This window comes from Pezoporus occidentalis, unplaced genomic scaffold (genome assembly GCF_034315485.1).
Source record: "Pezoporus occidentalis ecotype Australia unplaced genomic scaffold, CSIRO_AGI_Poc_V1 ctg10, whole genome shotgun sequence".
Classification (NCBI taxonomy): domain Eukaryota; kingdom Metazoa; phylum Chordata; class Aves; order Psittaciformes; family Psittacidae; genus Pezoporus; species Pezoporus occidentalis.
Window position 1 is genome coordinate 1,953,914 of NW_026912779.1, and position 20,288 is coordinate 1,974,201.

At 42.3% G+C, this 20,288-nt stretch overlaps 1 long non-coding RNA gene across 1 annotated transcript; it reads left to right on the plus strand.

Annotated features, from left to right (window-relative positions):
* Window positions 1-17: 17 nt before the first annotated feature.
* Window positions 18-15,689, plus strand: LOC134158809 (uncharacterized). The gene is made up of 3 exons (XR_009962927.1): window positions 18-51; window positions 11,246-11,305; window positions 14,503-15,689. It is a non-coding gene; the product is annotated as an uncharacterized LOC134158809 (long non-coding RNA).
* Window positions 15,690-20,288: the final 4,599 nt, after the last annotated feature.

The window sequence follows — 20,288 nt, forward strand, 5'->3', positions numbered from 1 at the left end:
AGCGTGGGAGGCGGGGCGTGCGGGGTGGTGGAGCGGGGATGGAGAAGTCGGGTAAAGTTCAGCGGCGAGAATGCGGGGTGGGGCCGGGTGGAGAGGGCGGCACCTCACGGTAACGGGGCGCTGGGGAGGTGCCCCCATCCCTCTATCCCCCCCTTCCCAACATCTCCCCATCCCTCATCCCCCAATCCCTTTATCTCCCCACGGGCCGTGCTCCGGCAGCGCTGTGACAGACGCGCTGTGGGTGCGCACCGGGGTCCATCGCCTCCCCTCCAGCACTAGGGTTACTTCTAGCTCCCTTAAAGCCGGAAGCGATGCCGCAGGGACCGGTCACGGCGCCCCGGTGCCTCTCACCGCTAAGAGCCAAGCGTCCCGGGTGGCTCCGCACTGCGGGGTGGGGGGAGGCTCCTTCTCCGGCCCCGGAGGCAAGGAGCCGTCAGCGCCTTCCTCGGAGGAGAGCGGAAGGTTTAACCACAACATGATGCATAAAGCGGGCTGGGCCTGAAAAACACACAGGAGGGAGACGTGTTTAGAAGAGACAAACTTGTCCGGTCGCTCGTGTTAGTTTGGGTGAGCCAGCTGAGCAGATCCAGCCATCTCTGGTTGAATCCCAGCTTGTGCTGGGGAAAATGGCAGCAGTTCACAGAGCAGAACTTGGTCTGTGCCTGCGTTGGGCCCCGGTGCGGTTTCTTGCTTTCTGTGCAGAGATGGAGCATTGCCCAAAGCCCTCAGGGTAACAATTTAACTGAAATGGTGTTTATTTGGACATAATGTCCACCCACAAAGTTATCACAATAAGACCAAAAGGACTTAGAACTCTGAGTTCAAGGATGCTGGAGAGGGACTCTTCATCAGGGACTGTAGTGATAGGACAAGGGGTGATGGGTTCAAACTGAAACAGGGGAAGTTCAGGTTAGATACAAGGAAGAAGTTCTTTACTGTGAGGGTGCTGAGGTACTGGCACATGGTGCCCAAAGAAGTGGTAAATGCTCCATCCCTGGCAGTGTTCAAGGCCAAGTTGGACAGAGCCTGGGATGACATTGTCTAGTGTGAGGCATCCTTGCCCATGGCAGGGGGTTGGAACTGGATGATCTTAAGGTCTTTAACAATCCAAACCAGTCTATGATTCTGTGATTTAATCTTATTCCAGCATTATTATGGATTTTTAACTCACAGATGAGTTATTCTCCCACATACGCCTGTAAAATTAGCTCTTAGAAATGTTTGGAGCATGCAATGGCAAGTTCCATGAGACATGAGAAGTTAAGGAATAAAAGCACCAACTCTTCTGTTACCTCTGCTGTACCATGGAGGGTGGGATGTCTGCAGAGATGGATGTTCCAATGAGCTGCCCTGTTATGCAGAAGGGCTGTTCCCAAGTGGACTCTCTTCAGTGTATCTGAACACAGTGAGGGGGCAGCTGTGTTTCTTCTGCATAGGGAAAAGCCTCTGGCATGGAACTGGGGTTGGATCTCCAGCATTCAGTCACATTCTGAAAAACAGGATGGCAACACACGAATCAGGGACTCGAAGGGCTCCCAGAATTGAGTCTGCTTTTGCTTCAGGAAAACTTGACCATATATTCTTTGCATGAACTGTCTGAGCCCAGATCATACAAGAGAGCTGGAGCAGCTCTGCTCTGGAGCCAGGCTGAGAGAGCTGGGCTGGGTCAGCCTGCAGAAGAGAAGGGTCCTTGAGGGGAGACCTTAGAGCAGCTCCAGTGCCTAAAGGGGCTGCAGGAAAGCTGGAGAGGGGCTTTGGACAAGGGCCTGTAGGGACAGGCCAAGGGGAATGGCTTGAACCTGCCAGAACAGGGGAGACTGAGCTGAGCTCTTAGGCAGAAGCTCTTCCCTGTGAGGGTGCTGAGGCGCTGGCACAGGGTGCCCAGAGAAGCTGTGGCTGCCCCATCCCTGGCAGTGTTCAAGGCCAGGTTGGACACAGGGTTTGGAGCAGCCTGGTCTAAATATTTGAGTTATTGCTGCTATTTGTATTGTTCTAAAAATACCTAACTAACTAGAGATCTCCTTCTAACATCCAGTTTTAATTTGCCCAAGGCCAATGTACATCCCTTAACTATTTTTCCCTTTAAGTTTTTCTTTTCTCTGAACTTTAATTTCTAACCTGCTTAAAAGAATACCCTTTGTCCAGCCCTTGCTGTCTTAAGCTAAAGCTAGAGAATCTCCACTGTCTCCTCTCCCTTGCAGCCTTTCCTTGCACCCGATTCAGCCTCAGTTTGGCCACAAGAGGATCCAGATGAGATTTTTTCAAGAATGTGCAAATACATCAATACTCCTGATCTCCATCAGGAAGGACCAGAAGGAATGTGAGAAGTATTTTTATAAATACACTAAAGGCAACATGCTTATCCTGACTGAGATGGTGGGTCCTGATGTGGAGGATCATAGCCCTACATCTTTGCTGGAACTCCAGCACCAGCACTTGTGTTTCACTGAGCCAGGAACTAATTTGATTCATGATTGAAAATACAAACTGATACCTTCAGTCTTTGTTTTACTTCCCAGATAATGCATCTACAGCAGCTGCCTCAGTGTAAATGCATGCAAAGGAAACCTCCCCAATACCTCCTCTCTTTTCATACCAGGCAGTCACTTCGGAGAGAGCTCAGTTCTGGGTAATGTGAATTCTCAGAACTGTTATACTCTTTGAAGAAGCTTAGTATATTAAATTGCATTAAGAAAGGAGTAACATTCTGGTGATGGTTTTTAGCTGAAGAAAACAAACCCAACAGGGCACATTTAATGACCTCATTGATGAATAGCAGTCTGTAGTCTGCAGTGGCATTCATCCTACCCCATGCACAGTGGATGTCTGGGCTTCAAATACTTTATAAAATGGAAAATCAGCTTTTCTGTGTACTCATTTACTACATACTGGGAAAGTAAATGGAGTTTTATTTTTGTATTGTGAATCTGCGCTCTTTGTAAAGCAAAGAAAACCATTCTGATTGAATAAAGTCTTCATAATTTCACCAGCCAATCTATTTTCCATGTTTCCTGGTTAAACAAGAAAATGGAATTTTAACACTCCATTAAAATATGCCCTAAGGCAACAAGGTCCTTTGAAAAACTTATAAAGTTCTGAGTACAGACGCAGTGCTGAACCTGATTTTAACAGCTCTAACTGCAGTGGGGTTTGGTCACCTACAAGTAAGGAAAAATCTAGATATAATTCAGCTGATTTTATCAGAAAGCTTGAAAGTGAATCCATCATCAGTTAAGGACAAATGAAAGGGGGTTTTATTTAGGGAACGGAAGTGACTAAAGGTCTTGGAGGGAAACAGGAAGGGAGTTCCAGATAGCCTGGGCAAGGCAAACTAACAAGTGAGGGGAAAATAACAGCTCTCCAGTACTGAAACTACACTGCAAAGCAGCCTTTCTTCTAGCCCTTTAGAAAAATACTTTACCATTCTTATATGAAGATTATCAGGAAGCAGGAGTATGCAGCAGGTATTCAGCAAGTTCATTTACTTAGTTTCCATGAGGTGTTTCTGTATGGCAAACTTGGGAAGAAAAGGATTCATCACGTGAAGGAGGAACATCAATCAGTGTGTTTCCAGACTTCCTGAGCAGTGCTAATGATGGCCATGGACTGACTGGAGTTTTTCTGTCCACTGTGACCTGTTTGATCTTACACAGATGTTACATGATATCACAGCATGTCATGGACTAGGAAAATAATGATGATGGGACAAATGCAGTATTATCACTTCACAGCAGGACCAAACAGAAAAAAACACATTTGGGCTCAGATAGCAGTTAAAAATACAGAGTTAAAGTCACAAGGGGCTGGGTTTCTGTCCCTCCTTTTAAGCTTGAAGTACAATTCTTCAGGTTTCAGGCATTGTGTCTTTATCTCTGGAGAGATAAAACTCTGAGATTCTTTAGTTCTCAGATTATGCCCGTGCTGCAGCACCTTGGGCATCACGAATGAAGACAACTGAACATCTGCTGCAGCTATTTTCAAGATGTTTTTGAGATCACAAGGACATTGTGACAAAATCACTGCTTAGTTCATTAATACAAATGCAGCATATGGAGGGAACAGGTGGTAAAGCAATAATACAGAGGGATTACCATCTCCCGATAGTGACTGAGTTGGGTTCAGCTCTAGCAGTACCTTCTCTGGGGCTGCCTTTTAGCCTCATCCGCCACAATCATTAATGTTTTCTTGACAGTAGTTTTGAAATCTTTTATGTGCTTTAGTGTTCCTGGCACTTCCTATTCTGGAATTGTTTCTACTGTCCCATAGGCTGATTTAGATGGATCCAATTTTTCCACCTTTTTTATGCTCTCAAAATCATCTTGCTAAGCCAAAGCAGTCAATTTCCACAGCCAGTGTCCTAGTGACCTTGTCCATAGGCAGTATTCTGATTCAGACCTGTCACCTTCAGCCAGTCTACTTGCATGAATGAGAGTGGTTTAAGGACAGTCCTAAATTATACCAACTGGCATGAGTGAAAAGTTGCCATTAGCCCTAGCTTTGAATTCCTACACCCAGGTATTTTCCTCCTAGGCCATAACTTGGTCTGTTTAAGCTTTCATTCAGAGGAACCAAAGCTGAGGTATAACATGAAAAATGATGGTACAACAGTGAACACAACGATATATTTGCTTGATCTTAAAATACACCAGCATTTGAAGTGAATCAAAGCAATGACAATGCTCTCCAGCAAATGAGGCTGTGACATAAGAAATTAACCTCACTAAAACTGCACAGGAATTCACCATTAAGTGGATTTGGGTCTCACTCCTCTTTTGCTTGGAAAGAACCATTAGGTCTTAAAAGACAATACATAGTTAAGATACTAGTTTTGTCTTACAGACATGTAGGACCTGAAGCAGTGGGGTCCTTCCACACCCAAAGATGACACTGCAGAGAGGTGAGACCTCTGCAAAAACCTCAAACATTTCTGATACAAGCCAGGATCACAGAATCAACCAGGTTGGAAAAGACCTTTAAGCTCATCCAGTCCAACCATTGCCCAGCACTGCCAAGGCCACCACTAACCCATGGCACTGAGGCCTCGTCTCCACGGGCTGTGAATCCTTGCAGGGATGGTGACTGCAGCCCTGCCCTGGGCAGCCTGTTCCAATGCCTGAGCACCCTCTGGGGAAGGAATTGTTCCTCAGCTCCATCTAAACCTGCCCTGGTGCAGCTTGAGGCCGTTTCCTCTTGTCCCATCCCTTGTTCCTTGGGAGCAGAGCCCAGCCCCTCCTGGCTCCATCCTCCTGTCAGGCACTTGTAGGGAGCCATCAGGCACCCCCTGAGCCTTCTCTTCTCCACACTGAACCCCGAGCTCCCTCAGCCCTTCCCCATCACCCCTGTGCTCCAGGCCCTGCACCAGCTCCGCTGCCCTTCTCTGGCCCTGCTCCAGCACCTCAATGTCTCTCTCGTAGTGAGGGGCTCAGAACTGAACACAGGATTCGAGGTGCAGCATCACCAGAGCCCAGTGCAGGGGACAATCACTTCCTTAGTCCTGCTGGCTATGCTGTTACTGATACAAGCCAGGAAGCCATTTCCTGTAGCACTTCCGTGTTGTTCCTGGATAACCTTCTACCTAAATAATAAGCCCAGTGAAAGCCATTTGACTTGTAGGACAGACAAGTTCCCAACAAGCAGATAGTGTGGATTTAAGATAAATATTTTCCTTGAAGTCTTTTCCTCTCTGCCCAGCCAGGGAGATGAGGGTTGGACCCTCTGAGGGACCATGCAGTCAATCAGGAAAGTCCTTAAGTGAAAAGAAAGCCTAGAGGTTTACCTTCCATTATTACAACTATGCAATATATTAATAACAAAATTCAATCAAATGTGTCCATTCACACGTTAATAAGAGTGTATTAGGAAAACAAAACCATGGGAATGTGGCAGAATGATGTACACTAAACAACTGCTAATGCCACTTGCTAAACTCACCAGGGCACCGTAGAAATGTTAAACCTACAAGCATGTGAAGTGTTCTGAGACTCTCTGTGAGCATTCCTGAAGTTTCTAAGGCATTAGAATGAATGGTGAAGATTCTGATTCCTCTAATTCTGATTTTCCAGATTACCCAGAACACAGGTAATTCCCTACTGCAGGTTTACCGTTTCCTGTTGAGTAAACCAGTAAATCTGCTTCAGCCTTCCTACTTTTAGGAAATACAATGAAATCATTCACTTACCAGTTTGGCCATAGTACTTTACACTCCTGAGGAACATAAGGACCAGCTTCATTGGACCTAGACACAAAAAAAATCCATTCTCTGTTATTCCCTGCTGCAGACTAAGGTAGTATCACAACTACTTTTTCCAGTTCATGTTCTCCCGTCCCACTTTTCATTTAAACATGAATGCTTAAAATCAATGTTAAGTTTAGATCTTGGCATCCCTAAATCAATACTCGTGGACATGTCTGAATCCAAACTTTTCAGACTTTAAACTTGATGATTCTTTCTAATGGTTTTATTATGGTTTTCCTCAGTTTTATGTGAACATCCCACACGCTGTAATTAAAAGTAATGAATGAGCAGTGTTTGCTCCCTATGTGCCCGGGGGTTCAATGGAGAGGAAAAAGCCCATTGACTCCCAGTACCTTTTGGGTCATTTGGACTGACATATCTGTGACATTCAGTTCCTGGAGATCGAGGAGAGGAGGGGTCTACTCATCACATCACAAATTAGAGCATGGACACAACAGTTTTACAAGTTACAGGTGTAGCTTTAGAGCAGGAACAGAATGTGGATGGTATGTTCTGGGCTCAGAATATCCAACCTCTCTAAATCAGGGATGCTCAAATCTCTGATTTCTTAACTTGGAATGTACAAGTGACTGAGCTGAATTAGCTGAACAAACTGACTGAGGGAAGCACATGAAGGGGGAGATGCAGGTGGCAAGAGCCTCTCTGGCAGCTCCACCGTTCTGGTTCCGGATGTTGACCTAGTGATGCTGCTGGCTCAGTGTCTAGAATTTACAACTCCAACAGCAAGAATGAACCATCTGAAATCATGGTACTGTATCTACATCATTTTAAGAGCTTTTTTAAAACTTTGGAATTCATACAAGTTGTAATCGTTTGGAATTTAAATTGGTTTGCTTTTTTAAAGAAAAAGTGTGTATAATTGAAATTGGACATCAGTTTTTGCTCTTTTCAGCACTGATATTTACCCATTTAGGAAAAAAACAGCCTGGTAACCAACATCCAGGGTTACTCCCCTGGCTGCTAAATAGGTTTGAGGAGTAAACAGATTGATGGTAGCAACAATTTCAGCATTATTACAGCCAAGGTTGATAGCATTGCTACTGGGACTATAAAACTTGTACAAGCAAAGCTTGCACTGGAAGCAGCAGTACTGGTTTTAAATGGCTCACATTTGAAAGGTACCAGCCCACCATCTTCTAGCACTTTGATCGCTGCTTAATAACATGTCCCTTGTAACTGCTTTTATCAGACTACAGCAGCTGGAGTTATGGTGGTGCTTGGGGGTTGCATTTTTGACTTCCAAAGCAGAAGGTGTGGCAGCGTTGGAAAACACCACCAAGCCTGTGACTGTGGGTTCTTTCTTACAAGCATTTAGGGAGCTCTTCCTCTTATCTGGGTCAGACAAAGATAGGACACCTAAAAAGATCTTCGACATCACTACCCTGCTTTCTCGGTATCACATCAAGCTGATCATACACTGAAGTCCTTTATCTCCCTCACCTTTGCCCACATAAACCATTCCAGCTTCAGAACACTTGGGATGATTTCAGTTAACTATGGCAGTGGCAGAAGACTCAAGGATATTAAATTCCTGATAGTTTAGTAACAATCAGCAGCTGGCTCAATTAGAGAGAGCTGAGGAGAACTTGGTTTTACCCCTTCCATTTGGGAGCCATCAGCTTGTATGTAGTTTTTACAGATGTGTCTGTATTTTACCCAGATGGCAAAAGCAAAAAGAAGGATAAGAGAGATGTGAGAACAACTGAAGCTATACCAGATGCAAACAACGTAAGGCCTGGAGCTGTAGGAAACCTGAATTTGCTAGTTTTACTGGTTTTGGAACTAGTTTGTGACTGCTGTAGACAGGGATGTACTTTAGGTGAGTCATGCCAGTGGTGAAGACTATGTAGGTGCAGCCACAGTTTTTGGCAAGGATGGAAAAAAAGGGAGATAAATCTTGTAGGCTGAATTCTCTGATGTATCCTGTGAAAAGGAGCAGAAGCAAAAAGGAGTCGCATAGGGCTACTTTATTCCCCAAAATAAGGGTTCTTCAGACTTTCTAGGCCAAGATATTTGGTAGGTATCACTTATTCTAAGCAATTTTCAAGTGCACTTTTTTCCGTGAAAATACAGTTTTTACTCTTCTCATTATAACTTGTAAAAACTAACATATTTCAGTAAAATCTGACTTCTTGAATAACACGTAACAGCTGCTTAAATTATTACTTCAGCACAGGCCGTTGGCTAAGATTAACTGGTTTTATTCCATCAGGTAGAATCAGGTTGCTGAACAGTGCAAGTTTTAATGTATGAGCCTATAACCTGACCATACCCTGGGCAGAAATGCCTGGGTCAACTGAAAGACATAAACTCAGTGTGGTTTCAGAGGTCGCGAGCTCTGTGTTGTTTCTCATCCAAATCTTACCCACTTCAAGCTTTAGAAAATAAAATCACAATTTATATCTATCAGTGTTGAAGATTTACCTCACAAAATTGATTCAACAGAGTTCCTGTGTGTTTCGCATTGTGCTATTTAATGTTGAACAGATCCCTCTGATGGAGCACATTATAACCTTCCTGAAGCCAATACAGATGAACTAAGATAGCAGGCAGTGTCTGCCCTCAGAAACTGATCTCATTCTCCATCTCTCTTTACATGCAATCTTTATTTTTACCTAATCCCTGTTCACTCAGATTTTTTTATGAGAATAATTACTTCCTTAAAACTTCTCTTTTTTCCCCAAATGTCACCTGGCAAATCAGTTTCAAGTGACGGCTGCTAAGAGAATAAAATCATATAATGCTTCAACTGTGTAGTCTGCTGTAAAGCCAGCCTCATTGAGTGATGACAAGCAGCTTTCTGGCACACTAGTAGTAATTCCTTTTACCTAGACTATAATCTAGAGGAGGAACAAGTTAATAAGGCATACAAATATGTGAATACCTAGAGGCTGCTGTTAAATTCATGTCAATTTATTTCTTCTTTCAGCACAGTGCCTTTCATACACTTACAATTACAGTGTAAAACTGTTTTGTAAGTATTCTAATAAAGAATGAACTCAAAATCACAGGCCTATTGATTGCCATGCTAAATAAATTCTTCTGATGGGGAGAAGACAGCCTCCTTGCTCCTATTAGTAAGCCTTTCTCTATTCCACTCAATAGCGTGTGATCACAGGCCATACACAGGCAGTTTCTTTGTACTTGGCCATGGATGTGATGGTAAGATATAACTCTGGTCACCCACTTGGTCTCTTTTCAGCACTTAAGGAAGTGCCATGGCTTACCTTCTCCTCTTGTCTCAGAGGAATCCTCAAACTCAGCCCACTTTCAGACAAATCCCCTCACCAGATCATCACTGTCATCCTGTTGCTGCTCATCTCACCTGGTTTAGCCTTTCTCATAGCTTAAAGTTTGTACAGGTATTCAATAGTTGTTCTGAACTTCTTCTTTGAAGCAATGTATCCTTTATTTTTCTTCAAGAATATAACAAGAAGAAAGGTTCTGAAACACCAAGATGTATATGCGCTTTATATTAACTAAGCATAATACTTCATCAAAACTTCTCTCCTGGCTTTTCCTCTACAGAGTCAGCCTCTCTGCACAGATCTGGGGCACTGCCCCCCTCCAAATCCATTTCTGCGGCTGCCCCAGGATGCTGAACTTGTAAAAGTAATTTATGTATCCCACTGTAGGACAAGAGGAAAGACAGCTGGGAGCAGACAAAAACAGATGCTAAAATGGACTAGACCTCCAGCTGCTGACCTACAGAACAGAAAGATCAGCACTGGCAACTGCCACAGTCTAAAACTGTTAACTTGAGTTCCCCCAGACTAAAGCAGCCTGCTTAATTCTTACTTCTTCACATAGCATCCATCTAACTGCAACCAAAAAAAGATAAACATATTGTTCCTAAAACCAGTAAAGGATATTATTCCCCATATTCTTCAGAAATAACAAGTGCTATTTGAACTGCTTCAACAATGAAATCAGGTGCCCCCATATAAATACATGGTATATGATACATTGGTTCCATTTCAGACCATTTTATGGCAACATTTAGATTTTTATTGCATTCCTACCAATATGTCATTTTTAAACACACTATATTAGGGATTTTATCTTCCTCCCCACTTGGAAACTTCAGTTCTAAGTATGGATATTCCTTCAGCCTAAGTATTTATGCATTTATAGTTGTGTGGGGCATGTATATATATGTATGTATAAATGCATATGCAAAATGTGAACCAAAAAAGCAGAATATACTGTCTCTGGCCAAAGTGGCTGTTTGGCTTTAGTTAGGTTCATGTTTGCCCTATGGAGTACTCAGGCTTACAGCTGAGTACTGAGGCTCACTGCCTTACGCAATGCACTGGCATGTCAAGAAGCTGATCCCTCCTACACACAGTTCATAAAACACAATGCAGCAGGTGGATGAAAGACATGCTGCGTGGGGGTGTTTTGGAAAAAGGAGGTAACAACAAACCAAAGAGGTCAGTGGAAAAAGAGCAGTTAGTTTGCTACCTACCACTATTGGCAAGCTGATTTCTCTTGCAGATGTTTGGGATTTCCTTGGATTTGAAAGATGGATCTAGAAGTAAGCAAGTAATTATACATGTGGATTGGAAAAAAAAGAGTAAAAAAAGATCTTCAGTGAGCAAAGAACATCATCCCCTGCTACTAAATTTAGCTACATAAGCAGACTAGAATATAGATAGAACACAGAATCATAGAATCAACCAGGATGGAAAAGACCATTAAGATCATCAAGTCCAACCATTACCCCAGCACTGCCAAGGCCACCACTAACCCATGTCACTGAGGGCCTTGTCTACATGGTTTGCAGACACTTCAGGCACTATATATTATATTGTAGCACACATTTCTGATCTCCTCAGTTGCAAGCTTCTAAGACAAAGACTGCATCATCTCCTATCTACAGAGTGTAACACAACGAACCCACAATCCTGATCACAACCCCTATGGTACATGGCTACTATAAATACCTCCTGCCAAGATGGGCTTGTCTTTTCTTTCTTCTTCCATCAGATTTCTCTGACAACTCTGCTGACAGGGCAAACACATCAGCTGGAAGCGCTGCTGAACCAGGTGCTGGTAACCCACACTGCAGAAGTTCAGAAGAATCATTATGCCAATGAAGTTAATGGCACAACATACAGAACAATTTGATTTCTACTTGTTCTCCTTCATGTCAGTACATGACTTATCTGTTTTAAAACCCCTTCTGAGTATTTGCAACATGCACACTCTAACGTGTGGGATATGTGTATGCAATGTTTGTAGCCCTGTCACCTGGGGCAACATCACATGGGATTTGACAAGATAGGTGGGTTTGGCAATACTTGGATAAGGAACCCACGAGCTTACTGCAAGAGAGAAAGCTGGGTATTGGTGTTCTCAGTGCTGTTGCACAGAAACTCTGACACTGCCATGAGCTATGTGATGCTCTTCCAAAAATAATGGCCATTTAATAGGGTAAGCATGAAGAACGGCTGCCTGGTCCTGCCCCTGTGTCTGAATGAAGTCACTTGCTCAGGAAGAACAACCAACACTGAAGCCAGGAGTTTGGGGGCTTCTCAGTGATGGTTATGAGGGGGGAGAGATTCAAGTGGCAAAGGAAAAAGGTGGGAATTTATGCACAGAACCTGTGATGACAGTTGAGCAAACTCAAGGTGCTTTGCAGCCTGGATGGGGGAACAAGCCAAGCAGTGTCAGGCAGCAGCAGCTGGAGGAGAAAGCAAATAGGCAGAACAAAATGGAATCTGCATCCCAAAGTTTTCGAGCCAGGCATGGGAGGGTTAGGAGAAAAAGAGTGAAATGAATCATGAGCTCAACACAGAGAAATTGTAAAAGATGAAGGCAAAAAGGAATGGGCAAGAAATTTTCTAGCACAGAAATAGATGAGGCAGAGAACTGGTGAAGCGTAATTTCAGGTTACCTTGCTGCATGGAATGTATTAATACTTTGATACAGTTCTGTTTTGTGAAATGAAGACAGAAGAAAGGAAAGGGCGTAAAATGCTCCTTACAAGCAGAAAACCAGATGAGGCAGAAAACCAACAAAAACTGTGATTTCAAGTTACTTTGCTGCACTGAATGTAGTTAGCGCTTGACTCAGTTCTGTTATTTTAAATGCACATTTAAGCCTGTATTATTCTCTACTCTCCCTTCTCATTCAAAACTTACTGCTAAGGACCAGCTTTCCTCTCAGGCATGTGCATGTGAGTGTCACTACAGTAAAATGCAGCTGTTTGAAGGCAAAAGGACTAAAGTCTGGTGCAAGAGAGCTCAAGAGGCAGTTGTTGCAGGGCTTTTAGTATGATGAGGACCAACTTTACAGCCTGACTTTCCCTTCTGCTTATTCAATTGTATAAATAATTAAAATAGGAAGGTGTTACCCTAAGTTAGACAATGTTCTGAAACAATCATCCATTCGTTTAATGAATAATAACAAATCTGAGTCTCTGCATTTATGAACACCACTCAGATTAAATGTCTTGTAGTCTAAGAATTTACCCTCAAACGACTATTAAGCAAGAAAAACCCAAACCCACCCACAAAGAAAAGCTGAAAAGGCATTTGAATGTATAATAATAAGCAAACCTGTTACAATGATTAAACTTTTAATGTGATTAAAGTGTTTTGGGAGGATTACACCTAAAACCTAGAAAGCACAATAAAGCTGGGGGAAAATAGAAAGGTATTCAAACTTAGAAGTGAGCAGTTCAAGAGATGCAGCTATTTAACTCATCCCTTCTTCAGCTGAAGGAAGTATGACTCCAGTACAGCCACTTCAAACCAGAGACTGGGTGATGAAGTGAGAAACACAAGTTAGCTGAACCAACAAGAGTTTGGGAAAGCAACTTGAACCACAGCTAGATGGGGAAAAAAGACACTTAAAAAGGTTGGTGTTGTCCTAACATAAAACTACCAATATTATATAATCCTCAGTGCTTGTGAGGGTTTGAAGTCCCACGAGAGTCGATCTGAAGTCCTGATGCTGGGGCTGGATTGTGGACCACTTTCTGAGGATGCAGCAGCCCCGTGGAAATCATCTCCCCCTTGTTTCTCCAGAGGGAGTTTTTCTTCTACACAGCTCTGCAGTGTAAGGAGCACAACCTCACTCCAAGAAGACCACAGCACCCTGCCACAGCTTGACATGTTAATGACATTGGTAGACTATGTTTTCAAAAGATAACCCCAGAAATGTGTGGAATCATGCAGATCTATGTTTGCTTCTGGGATAAATGGAGGGATCCTTAATTGTTGCCAACCTGGGTAAAGATGAGCTCTAGAGAGTTCATGTTATGTATTTAAGAGATTTGTCACTAAAATCACATCCAACCTTCTTATGCAAAGAGTTATTGGATTAGATCCTCAGCTTGTATAAAATTCAGGCTGCTTCATTGAAATCAACACACTGTTGGGAATTAGTGCTGGCTGAGAATCTGGCTTGCTGCAGTTAGGCTTATAAGGCTCAAAACTAACTACATGAAACGTGGGCTATATGAAAAGCATGGCATCAGGACATATCTCTGTGCAGAATAACACTCCAAGCTGAAATCATACCAAAGTCACCATACATCACAGAAGCACTGGAGTGGATGGAACCATCTGACTCCTGTCCTGGGTTCGCCCAAAGGCTGCCTCCCCAATGTTTAGTCCAAAAGAAAGGTCAAAAGATCATGTACTCTTCACATACCCATATACCACCAGCTAAACCCCACTTCCTAATACCCTACTACAAGCTTTTAGCCCACAGCAAAGACCGAAAATGACAGCAGGTCTCTTCAAAGATAAACTTTACAAATACTCAACCTCCACGATCAGTTACATGCTGTTTCCTGTTACTGTCTCCAATGCCCTACAACAATCTTCCTCTGTATATGTGAAAAAAGCAGAACCAATACTGCTATTGTTCAAACTTGAGCCCATATTCCCACTACTTTAGTAATACAGTTTCTATTTGGGATGGTATGCAACACTGACACCAAAGACATCAAGAGACGGATTTAGTAGGACCATGCTGTGATCTCAGGCTGACAAAGAACAAGCCATATAAAGGGCTCTGCAAAGTCTAAAAGATCAAGAAAATCAATCTTTAAAGCAACTGTTGCTTAGAATCTCTCTTTCAGAGCTGTATAATGGGTTTAATGATACCTGGCTTCAGTGTCAACTGTGTCTGAAAATGAGTGAATGTGGCCACTTCCTGTATTTTTCAGAAATGAATGGATGTATCCATAAAATGATGTTTAACTGCACCTATTTTCTTGTATCTATCTGCAGATTTCATCTAATCTTTGTGCTTGATTCTAAGCTGAAGATTCCCCTGAATAAAGTCCACATATTTCTAAGAACAAGCAGTTCAGATATTTCTATTCTAGTTCCCACCATACCACAAGAACTGAAATAGCATCAATTAAAATTGTCATTGACCTCTCACAGAGCACTGATATAAAAGCCATTCTCCCCGTGTCCCAGCTGCTTTTTATACAACAGGGTATTTGATTTCCTCTGAACATCTGATAGAAAGATTAAGCCATCCAGTGTTCCCAATTAAAACCAGTTTGTGTTCTACAGTGGAGTTAACTACTTCATTAAATCACTCATTATGGATCTTCTCAGAGCACTGTGTTCAGTTCTTCAGTCTGTAGGTTTTTTTCACTTACGGATCTAATAAAATCATCAGGAAGCTTAAATTTCATTCAGATGCCAACTATCACAAAGATGTAATTAAAAATCATTACCACTATTCCATCTGCCACTTCTGTGTGTTGTCAGTGCACCTGACTCCTCTGTGTCTCTGCTGTTAAGAGTCTGCAAATGAATGCAGGATGAACAGAGAAAATATCTGTGTTATCTGGACACTATATATTTCTTTCACACCATCCCTCACTGCTCTTTCTCAACCCCAGGAGTCTCTGGTCCAGCACCCAGCCAGTGCTCCTTCATGGGAGCGAAATGCTTCTCCTTTCTCTTTGGGAATACTGCCAGTACACTTCCTTGCCTCTGCTGGATGAGACTGTCCTTCTTCATGTCTGTGCTTTGTTCCATTTAGACCAGCGTAATGTTAGACCCTTTCTGCTGATGTGTATGCATGCAGAATTAATAGACTTCATCTACTACAAAAAGATGTTGGCAGGAGTTTTGTTGGCAGCAGACAGAGTAAGCACATAACTCCCTTCGTAGCTTAGTTACCCTGGTTGCCAGCCACATTCAATATTGGCCTCAAGGTGCTTCCTCTTGACCTTTAAAGCCTGATGGAATCTCAACCCGGGTGCTTCCTCCAAGGCAGCAATTCCCTCACCTTTCTGAGTGCCAGACAGGCCCATCTGAGTCTTCCAGTTACCAGCAGTTATACAGATGTGCCCACCTCACCAGCAACTTGACTGCACTACAATCATTCTCCTGCAGAAAGGTCCAACATACTGTGATCACCAAAGTTACACAGAGATTGTAGTCGAGATTTTTTTGCCCTTCTTTCCTCCAAAATGCAGGTTTGGTGCCTAAAGTTACCCTGAAATCCCTTATTTTTATGTAAATGCTATATCTGGTTGTTATACATTAAAACAAAAATTGAAGTTGTTACTCTTGGTCATATTCTTCCCTTAACAAAATAACACAGAGCTTTAAGAAATAAGTGATCCTGATGGCAATTCATCTTACTGGATAAAAGTATTAAAAATAGGGAGCTCTCTTTAGTATATATCAATCCACCTTTATTTCAATCCAGTAAAAGTTGCAATAAGCCAACAACACAATTCAAGGACACCAAATTCCAATTTTTTTGGTCCTCACATAAATGAATAAAACCATAGGCACTCTCATTTGCTTCTATATCAACAAACAGGTCTTGATTCTGCAGTACTTGTATTCATGTGTCCCTCTTTGTTGTCACAGCTTGCTCTATCTAGCATACAAAACTGTGCTTTGTAGTAAATTATTTGATGGACTGGATCTAAGAGTAGGATTTCTATTAAAAAAAAAGGTTTTACTTTAAGAAAATTAGGTTATACTCTGAAAATAAAACACAATTTAAAACAGTTTATAGCCAGCTTTTCAGGGGGAGAGGTCTAGATTCTGTTAAAGATGCAGATTCAGTAACCTGAATATCCTTTCTGCACTATGAGCCCTTTGGCCTTTATGGCACTTGCCTCAATACTGCCAATAGGAACAGAACATAACAAGCAGCAGAGTTTGCACCTATGGTCATAAATGCAGCTGCAAGACAATTGTATGCAAATATGTAGTCACAGTTCATTTCAAAATACTATTTTAAGCACCAAATTCAAACTGACAAAACTGTTTAAACAATTGTCAATAAATATGTTCACTAAAATAGGAATATTTTTCCCTTTTTTATTTTGTAGTGGATTTGCACATCAGTCCTCTCATAAAAAATTATTTTAATAGATAAAGAAATCTAAGCTTCTTTTTAAGGAGTCCATGCTTCAGCTTCCCAGTCAAAGTTCAGCTTTTGCAGCTATCACCTCTTGGGAAAAAACTTACACTGTTTCCAGAGAAACACATAGTTGTGTTTGAACAGAGGGCATAGCCTGTGGTTTTAAAACCTGGCTGTACTTAACAAAGCACTGACGCAGGCCTGCATTGCAGAAGGCTTATTTCCGAGCAATAAAAGACAGCATAAAATAAGAAAGCTGATCCTGGCCTCTTTTTCTCTTACTGGAGAGTTTGGCTCAACTCCAGTCTTCCCTCAGTGTAGGAAGCGGTTAACAAACTACTTGTCAGTATAAGAAAACAAAATTATTCAGCCACTTTACCTTTCTGGTATCATTCTCCTCAAGCTGTGTTTCCTAGTCTTATTCCAGAGCCTTCTTTGACATGAAGTGAATATGATGAAAGCCACAAGCGATGCCTCCACTGTAATTGCTGCTACAGGTACACTGTAATTGGTACAAATAAGTTGTCATTTTTTATCATAGTAAAAGAAGGTGTGGTTTGGTTTGTGCTTGTCAGAGGGTCTGGAGGAGTTTCCACAACAGAGAAGCAACGCTGCTTTTATTTTAGCAACAAGAGCTGTTCAAGTGATGGTATTTAAGGAATGAGGTCACATATTCAAGCTGTTTAGATACAACAGTGTTCAAAGATGTCAGTCAGGCTCCAGAGGAGATAAAAAGTGCATCAGCTTATCAGCCAGGCATTTCTAGCGCTGGTGTGCTTCCCCTGTTTAATAAAGCAAGGCATGCAAAGTGAACTCCAGCCTGGCACAGGGAGCTGCTTTTGAAGCCCTTTATACAGCATGGCTAGAAAATACGAATTACAAGGCTTGATGCATCTACCCTTCAGTGGTTCGAGACGATCAGTCCATGTCCTCACCTGGATCAGTAGTTTTCCTATGTGTAAGATGGATGTTGTAGCAGGAAATCCCAGGCAACCAAATATTCCAATTACTATATTGGTGAACTTTAGCAGTGGAAAGTACTAATCTGACTTTATAACTTAATTAACATGGAAGATTTAGTCCAAGATTTTTGGCCAATGGCAGAATATATTGGGGTGTTCCCATGAATCCATTGAAAGGCCAAAATCTACTCCTTTAAGTACACCCATTATGTAAAAAATGATAGAACAAGGGGTAATGGGTTAAAACTTAAACAGGGGAAGTTTAGATGGGATCTAAGGAGGAAGTTCTTTACTGTAAGGGTGGTGAGGCACTGGAATGGGTTGCCCAGGGAAGTTGTGAATGCTCCATCCCTGGCAGTGTTCAAAGCCAAGTTGGACAGAGCCTTGGGTGACATGGTTTAGTGTGAGGTGTCCCTGCCCAAGGCAGGGGGGTTGGAACTAGATGATCTTAAGGTCCTTTCCAACCCCAATTATTCTCTGAGTCTATGATTCTATAATGACTGACATGGCCTGAAATCAATTGCTATGACTGTAACATCAGTGGAAATTTCCTTGACCACAACTAGACTTCAACTTGATCCTATGTAAAAAACATCAACAAATCGCGGTTTCTTAATGGCTAGTGAGTGACATGGCCTTTCTCAAAACGGGCTTTAGAAAGAGTATTTGCCACTTACATTTTCACAAATATCTTTTTGATACGTGTTTAAATTATAATTTCTGTTACTATAGAGCCAAAAATTAGGTATTACAATCACTTCTCTGAAGAATTTACACTGACCAAGGCTCCACATTGAAAATATTTGCATGGATGAGTCAATAAAAGTATTCACATAAATGATTCATGTGTATAAATGTTGCAGACTTTAGCCAAAAAAGATGATAACGCTCAGTCCAAAACCACTGGAACGGTCTTTACCACAGGCAGGATAAACCAGGCTGTCAGGCAGTGATCTCTATTAAGCTTTTATGAAACAGTTTTTGCCAAATATATTTCCTCTGACTTCACAGATGCAAAACAATTTATTTCCAGGCCTCAAACATCTAGCAGATACTCACATCAGGCTTTAGTAATTTACATCATTACAAAGCGAGCAAGATCGGGCCTTTGCACTGGTAAATATTTCATCTTATTCAGTTTCTACCTTCCCCTAAATTGTGTTTTACTGCTTGTGTATTGAAGCAACAAGATTGCAGCAGTGATGAGAAGTATTTACAGCCCAGTTTGATTTACATTGCTTCATGCTTATACAGAAGCCAAATATATTCAACAAGCCTCACCCATACATGTGAATTTTGCTGGAAGAAATGAGCCTGTGTTGCTTAATAGCAATACTCTGGGGCATAAAGAACTAGCTCCAAAGAGAGGACCCGAATTTCAGGAATTAACCCTGAGAACTTGCTGAAAGGCCTCTCCCATTATATTCCTACTTCAGGGACTAGTATGATACCAGAAACCCAAGAATACATAAGGATAATTGAGAGATATCACAACTTCAGACTCTTCCAAATGTGATCTTGCTTAATATTTATGTTGACGAAGAACAGAAGATGGGTGGGTAAAAACCTTTAACAGCGACTTGATTACTGCAGTCATGTGCTCTAATCCTTCAATTCAAAATACTTCTCAGGCATAAGAAATATCAAGCAGTGAGTTAAGCAGACAGTTATTCTGACCAAATACAATGAACAACTCAGTAACTACTGCATTCCCACTTTTAGCCTGGACACAGCAGCCAGGAGGTATTCACTATTCATCTCTAGGCAGACAAAAGAAATGTGGAATAACCAGCTGTAGAAACCATCAATGAAAGCACTGTCATAGAAAGTGAAAGTACTGAAGGGAGCAGCCAGTGAGTAAACTGAGACAGTTAAACCAGGTATTTTCTATGACATGACTACAATTATTCTTGTTCATTTCCATTCTGTATCAGTTCTTCTTTTCTTTCCCCCCTTCCACCAATACAGATATGTAGAAAATAGAGATCATAGAATCACAGAATCTCAGACTGTTTTGGGTTGGAAGGGAGCTTAAAGCTCATCCAGTTCCAACCCTCTGCCATGGGCAGGGACACCTCACACTACAGCAGCTTGCTCCAAGCCCCTGTGTCCAACCTGGCCTTGAACACTGCCAGGGATGGGGCAGCCACAGCTTCTCTGGGCACCCTGTGCCAGCGCCTCAGCACCCTCACAGGGAAGAAATTCTGCCTTATCTCCAACCTGAACTTCCCCTGTTTCAGTTTGAACCTATCAGCCCTTGTCCTGTCACTAAAGCCCCTGATGAAGAGTCCCTCTCCAGCACCCTTGTAGCCCCCTTCAGACACTGGTAGCTGCTCTGTGGTCTCCACGCAGCTTCTCTTCTCCAGGCTGAACAGCCCCAGTGTTCTCAGCCTGTCTCCATACAGGAGGTGCTCCAGCCCCTGAGCATCCTCGTGGCCTCCTCTGGACTTGCTCCAACAGCTCCATGTCCTTCTTACAGCATCAAGCTTTCATTAAAAAGATTCTGATGAGCATTATATTTTTAACTTTTTAACCAAAATTCCCTTGGCTCTACAATACAGCAAACATCCCAATAACCTCCCAGACAAATGAAACCTCTCCTAGGCTGGCCATCAAGCAATTTTCAACCAAAGTAATTTACTTCCATTATAACCAATTAGCAGGGCACTAACAGCATTTTACCACTTCATTATTCCCTGTTTTCAAAA